Source organism: Camellia sinensis, chromosome 2 (assembly GCF_055761805.1).
Source record: "Camellia sinensis isolate YWXY chromosome 2, ASM5576180v1, whole genome shotgun sequence".
Lineage (NCBI taxonomy): Eukaryota > Viridiplantae > Streptophyta > Magnoliopsida > Ericales > Theaceae > Camellia > Camellia sinensis.
Window position 1 is genome coordinate 207,099,438 of NC_138962.1, and position 7,528 is coordinate 207,106,965.

General features: G+C 32.2%; 1 long non-coding RNA gene across 1 annotated transcript; it reads right to left on the reverse strand.

Moving 5' to 3' along the window:
- Positions 1–3,590: 3,590 nt before the first annotated feature.
- LOC145820573 (uncharacterized) lies at positions 3,591–6,548 on the reverse strand. Its single transcript, XR_014362387.1, has 4 exons — positions 6,386–6,548; positions 5,919–6,258; positions 4,021–4,070; positions 3,591–3,697 (listed from the first exon to the last, which is right to left on the reverse strand). It is a non-coding gene; the product is annotated as an uncharacterized LOC145820573 (long non-coding RNA).
- Between the last annotated feature and the right edge of the window lie 980 nt (positions 6,549–7,528).

The window sequence follows — 7,528 nt, forward strand, 5'->3', positions numbered from 1 at the left end:
CTCTATAAAAAATACGCAATTTATTATAAAAATATATAATATATACCAAAAAAATATATAACTAAGTGCAAATAGTATAAGGAATTTCCTAAATAGAAAAAAGCATTTATGTTTTACTACATATTTTTATGTAAAATATGTAATTATTAAAATTAAATGTGGTAAAATATCATTAATATAACTTAAAAAGTGTACTGATCAAAAACCAAATAAAATGATGCAATAACATTTAGGGTAAATTACATTTTGCTTTATTTATATTTGGTATTTTTTTCTTTAGTTTGAATTTTTTTCTCCATTTTGTCGGTTCTTTTTTTAAATTTTTTCTAATTTACTCTTAAAATTAAAAAAAAAAATTTGATATGTCCTCTCACGTGATATCAAAATATATTATTATATTAAGATTTAGATTTATATAAAAAACTTGAATTATATATAATAAAAAAAACTATATCACGTAATTGTTAATGTGTTATTTTTCTTAATTTTAAATATAAATCTTTTTTAAAATAAATTAAAATAATAAAAATGACGAATTAAAGTGAAGAAATGACCCAACATAGTATAATTTAGGATAAATTACAAATACACTCATGAGGTTTGCTTAAAGAACTGATTATCCCTTGCGGTTTGAAAAATTACAAATACCCCATTGTTAGAATTTTTTATTTAACAAAATTAACTAAAAAAAATAAAATTTATAATTGCTCTAATATACAATAATAAAATTACTTAAATTATTAATTGAAACATATTTCTAACATCATTAAAAATTATTAATTGACTTAATAATTTATTAATAAAAGAGACGATTTATTATAAAATTAGAAACATAAAAAAATCACAATGACTATTCATATTTTAATCAAATTTCAGACATACATTTATAATTTATCATATAGTTTACTCTGTCATGTATATATACATATACACCTACTTAAGCTACGAGGGCCTACGACTATTAATGATCACGATGCACCGACCCCAATTATTTTTCTGCCATTTATATACTCATATGCACCTACTTAAACCACGAGGACCTACAACTATTAATGTTCACAACGCACGGACCCCAATTATTTTTTCTTGTAACATATGAATAGTTGGATTTAAAATAAAAATTAATAAATAAAGAAAATAAAATTTTAATCCAAATCAATAATGTTGTATGATATATATTTGCTAGCGTATGCCCGTGCCTGAAGGCACGGTGTAAATAATGATGAATAGCTATCATTGGTGCAATTTCCCCTTTACTGAATTACTAAAATTCTATGGCACTACCTTTGTTTACAACAATTAATTTCTTCATTAATCCATCATGGAGATCTACAAATAATGGATCAAAAATAGTGCATATATTAAGCACTAAGTACAATAAGGCAAACTTATTGGAAAAGAGCTGCAGATCTAATATAAATTATGTAGCCTATGTTTGGGAAGTTGGGTCAGAGAACTTAGCCAAAGAAGCCAAAAATGTTGGGTTTGAAGACTTAGCAAAAGAAGCCAAAAATGTGTTTCAAGTTTCAAAATTATATAATGGTAAATACTGCAAGATAAAAGTCAAACCAGTCATGCACTTCAATGCAATAATCAAACAGCATAAAATATAATCATCAAGCCTAATTCATACTTTTTCTTCCAGTGCATCAACTGGGGGTTGGATTATATATATAAAGCTTAAACAGTCAAATGGGAGGTCAGACAAAACAACCCGTGTTCACCTTTCCTTTCTTAAAAATTAGGAAGAAACTTCAATTGGTTGGAGCCCAAGTGTGCCAACAGGAGAAGTAAAAACTTACTTGATTCAGTACATGTGAAAAAAGAGCATAATCAACAAATGCAATTAAGTGCCCTGTAAGTTTTCATAATCAACAATGGAAAAAGAGCATTGAACTTGAAAGAACAATAGATGGGTAATATAATCCTACTGAGTTGTAGGGCATTAAACTTGAAAGAACAATTGAAGTTTGGGTTTTAACATAAATAATAAAAACATGCCAAATATTTTCAAAAACTGTCATGCTTTAATAATAATGTAGCTGAAAGAGTTCCCAGAATTTAATCAATGGCAGAATATGACATACTTGCACCAAATAGCATTTTCAGTTGCAGCAAGCCACCAATTGTGAACTAATAACTCATAGTTTAATCAATGGCAGAATATGGCATACTTGCACCAAAACGGAGCTACCATCGGAGATAATTTTCAGCATCATAACAGTTAAGACATAACCATAATTTTCAGCATCATAACAGTTAAAACAAAACCACTTAAAAATTTGAAGTGTGATTCAAACCCAAGAACGAACAAAATCTCACAAACCATAAGAGGTAAATTTGTATTTAGATAAACCAACGGTAAAAAACCCAAAAATCCCACATTCACATGTCCCTATGTATGCCCATCCAATTCAACTAACAGTGTCAAATATAACTTTCCAGAAACAAACCATTCTGTCAAACTAATAAATAGACAAATACCATTGTATATGAGGCAATATGCAAAAACACTCTGATGAACACTATGATATTGTTTTTTGCACATAAATTGCTTCATACTAACAACATAAATGCTTCACTGAAACAGTGAATAGAACTCACTTGAGAACATAGGATGCCATCAGCAACTCAAGCTCTCCACCCCATACATAAGGTTGTCGAATTATTTCAACATACGCTTCAATGAACCTAAAACCCATGAAAAGAATGAATAAACACTTCCATTCCGATTTAACCATGTGCAATAACACTAACTAATGTATTTCAAAAAAATAAAAATCACACTATCTAATGTACTTCAAAAAAATAAAAATCAAGTTAAACCATACCTACTGTTTTCAATGTGTTTGATGAAGTCTTGAATTGCAGCAAGGGAAAAGGTTGATTTAAAGGATTGATTTGATGAACTCACCTATTCATCTCAAGCAGCTGGCAGTTACCAGAACCAGGTGGTCTGCCCATGCCTGAAGGCACGGTGTAAATAATGATGGAAAATGAGGTGAGAAAGAAAAACCTGGTGGTGGTGGTGATATAGATGGTAGCCTCAAGTTACCATCTGAGTCATACTTTATTGGCCTCCTTCTCTTCTTCACCAACAAACCACCACCACCACCAACTACACCATCACCACCTGTGGTGGTGATCTGTAGGCTTCTCTTCATGCTCATGTTCATCACTTCAATAACAAATTGTATTAGTATTAAAATAAAAAATAAAAAAATAGAACAAATAAGTCCTAAATTCAGACTTGGACATCAAATCAAAGGAAAAAAAAAAAGCCATGTCATTAACTAATGTACTTTAAAAAAATAAAAATAAAAAAGCACACCAACTAATAGGAAAAAGAAGAAATAACAAAATCTAAATCAACTACCAAATTGAACTCATCTTGGTAATGAAAAAAAGAAAAGAAACAGAGAATAACATTCAGATTAAAAAGTAACAAAGAATAACACTCAATGGTGTGTTAAGCATGCTAGATGATCTTCAGCCATATATGTATTAAGCATACTACACTATTCAGCAAACCAACACTTCAAACTGCAAAATTATGAAATTGAACAAAGAAAATCAACGAACTTGATACCGAACTCGAACATGCGAACTAAATTACTCAATTACTCAAAAGGAGAAAGGGAGAAAAAGAGAAATCAAATTACCTTTGAGCAGCGGTACAACGATGATGTGATTGTGGCTGGAACAAAGAAATCTAGGAAATGAGAGCCAAATTTCACAGCAAAATCATGAAATTGAACAAAGACATGAACAAATGTCAGCGATCTTGATACCAAACTCGATAGTTTCCTAAATAAAGACATAAAACTCAATACACCAAATAAACTCAAAATTCATAATCCAAATTCATAAAATTTATAGAAACAGAGCATTTCAACTAAGCCCTCAACTTCATAGTAAAACAATCCAACCCCAAAATAGCAAAACAGCAAAATCATGAAATTGAACAGCGGTACCAAATTCGAATAGCAAAATCATGAAACTCGGCGGTTATGAAATTACCTTTGAACAGCGGTACAGCGATGATGTGGTTGTGGCTGAAATAAAGAAATCTGGGAAAGGAGAGCCAAATTTCACAGCAAAATCATGAAATTGAACAAAGACATGAACAAAAAAATTCATACACATACAAATGTCAGCGATCTTGATACCAAACCTGACGGTTTCCTAAATGAAGACATGAAACTAAATACACTGAATAAACTCCAAATTCATAATCCAAATTCAGAAAATTTATAGAAACAGAGCACTTCAACTAAGCTCTCAACTTCATAGAGAGAACAAATGACCCGTAAACAAAACCCTAAAATAAGCTGTTGGAAGAATCCCTTATTTCCATGACTTCATTGTCTATTGCAACACCTAAAAGATTCATCCTGGCCTAAGCATTCTTAATTTCATGTTCACTTGCTGATGTATTACTCTCTCACATCTGGTTCTCTGTTGCTCCTATCTCTTCTACCACTGTAATTATCAACCACTTCATCAGGATTCCCTTCAAAAACATCAGTTGAATGTCCAACATTGTGTCCTCAAGTTCATAGCAAACCAACGACTCCTCTTTCTCTAATAAATGCAAAACCTAACAAAAACCAAATATTTCAAGACCAAACAATTATTAATACAATAAATTATTCTGTGTTTAATCTCTTTTTCTCTGATGTATGACTCTATTTGTTTAGAAAATAAAAGAATACGCATAATAATTTTTTTAGGCTCAAATATAAATATCTATTCAAAGTGTGACTAAATTAGTGGGCTGACGATAATAGTTAATATATATTAAGCAGGTGGACTTGGATTTAATAATTCTGTTCTGCTAAATTTTGGATGACTAAATTAGGTTGATGCTAGTCTGGCTCTGTTTAGGCTTAAAGTAACATGTATATTTCTTATTATGTAGTGTAATCCCAATCTAATCGATGTTCACCACTGATTCCAAGAATTCAGTTCCGCCACATGATCTATCTCCACTACATCTCCACTACATTCCAAAATCTTTTAGACACCAAAGCAGTTATCTCCTTTCAAAGTCCCTGACAATTAACTCCAATCCTTACAACTTCATTTTTAAATTGAGTAATGATATACAAATAAAAAAATACATACGGAACGATATAGTTGAATTCTCAAATTATTAAAAAAAACCCCACCAAGATGATTCTAAATTTCAAAAAAAAAAATTACTGCCACATCATTCTAATTAAGTGAATTTGTATGAAAATTTTAGTAGAAAAGAATTTTCCTTCTAAATTTGGTCCATCAAAAAATTTGGGAAAATTGTTCATTCATAGATTGAAATTACAACTAACATAAAAAAAGGACCATCTATACATGCTGGAATCTGGAGCTTTCCATGTGCCGACTATTTTCTCAATTGGATGGGAAACTTGTTCGTTCATAGATTGAAATTACAGTACCAAACTAAAGCAACCCAAGCCAACCTCTACGAAAATCAACTCAAAAATCCAACAGGTGCAGTGCAGTTCTCCAGAGTCAGAGCAGACAGTTCTCCAGAGTCAGAGAAGGTAATAAATAGCAACACTCAATAACTTAAATATACTAAATAACTTAAGTATACTCAATAATATACTAAATAGCAACACTCAATAACTCAAATATACTAAATAATAGCAACACTAATTAAGGTAATAAATAGTTTTAAAGTTTTACCATTACATAATAAAACCTAAAGATGTTTAAGCATAAGATAATTTAAATATAACATAGTTTTCTTTCCAATCTTGAAGAGTCGTGTGCTGTTAAGTGTTAAAGGAATGTCAAGAGGAGAATATGTATGTGACATAAATATTTCCATATCTCAGTTTCTTCTTATGTCGATAATTTTTACATGCCCTTTGGAAAGCCTTACAAAGCTCTAAAATCTATGATATTATTACCTTGAATGAAGTCTCTTTCTTTATAAGGAATTGTTGCATAGAATCCCTCTTATCGTGGTTCATTTAAGCGTTCTTTAATCTGGTCTTGGTTATTGACAGATACCTTTGAAGTGCTAACATTAAAACCCATGTGGTTTTTGTGATCTTCTCCTTCACCATCATAAGCAATGCCGAGCTTAGCACAGTCTTCAAAATCTGAGCCCGTAATCCTTTGAAGAAACCAAGTAGCCCTTCCCTTTTCCAAATCGTATGGATTGCACCTGAGACTGTCTTTTGGGCTTTCGGTTGATCTTCCTTGATCTCATCTTCATCTGATTTAGCCTGAATCGTCACCTTACACCTGTCCGCAGTTCATATCGTAATGTTATCAGTTTTTCCATGAAAAAAACACACAGATAAAGGGGGCATGCTATTTTTCATTCAAATTCATATACCAATTTTTCATAAAAACCAAATAGAAAATCCACCTGATAGCCGGATATGTTAAGCAGGTGGCAATACACTTTGAGACTGCACCCAGCACAAAAGCAGAAAAGGCAGAAAGAGCTTCCGAGGATGGTTCTGTACCTCTTTTCTTGCTTAGCTGCCTCTTCAGTAGTCTCCGTTTAAGCTGATCAAAAGCAGTGTACTGCACAATAAAATTAGCTCTGGTTTAATTCGATTTCTCATATTTCGCAATTACATCTCCTTGTCTTGGTGTTTACCAAAACAAAAAGCATAAATCTACAGTGATAGAAAATTGCAGAGGTAACTATCACCTCCAGATAGAATACAATTTGGATTAAGGCCCATGATCCCCACACTGTATCGTTACTGTCATATTATCGACTAAATTAGACTAAATTGTAGCATTATATATATAGGGGTTTTTCTGTGTGTTTCTGTGTGTCAGGGCTGATGTGTTGCTCTTCCAAATCAGTGCTTCACTAAACATTCACTCATTATCCCCAGAATTAAGCGGTAGAGATATGGAGGACTGGAGAGGCAGACACAGCCCGACAGAGAGAGAAGGGGAACAGAGAGAGAAGGGGAGATGCAGAAATCTTACCTTGCAAGCCGAGTTCGAGAGGCAAAAGGAGTTGTTGTCCGTGGAGATCGGAGGAGAGTGAAGATCTGAGATCTGGGAGGGAGAAAAGATGAAGAGTTGCTGTTAGTGGAGTTCGGAGGCGGCGCTACGGTGGAAGCGGAGCGGCAGTGGAACGGAGGGGGAGGGAGAGGAAGAGAGAGAGAAGTGCAAATAAAAACAAATCATCTCAGCCTTGGGTGGGACGCTATAGAGAGAGGGATTGTTTTGGGCGGGAATGCGAAAATCTCACAAAAACATCTCAGCCTTTAATGAATAAAAACAAATCATCTCAGCCGTTTAAATTAAATGTATCTCACACACATTTGTATACATTTTCAAAAACTATCTCCCCTTATTATATAGATTTAATAGTCATAGCACTCACAATTTTAAGAATAAAGTTATATCAATGGACATGTACTAATTACTATATTAATTAGTATATATTAGTTTTGATATTTTTATTTTAATACTAGAATAAATTACTGTTAGGTTTTATTTCTTGACAATCCCGTTTGACAAAACTTTTTTGAGTTGTAATTTT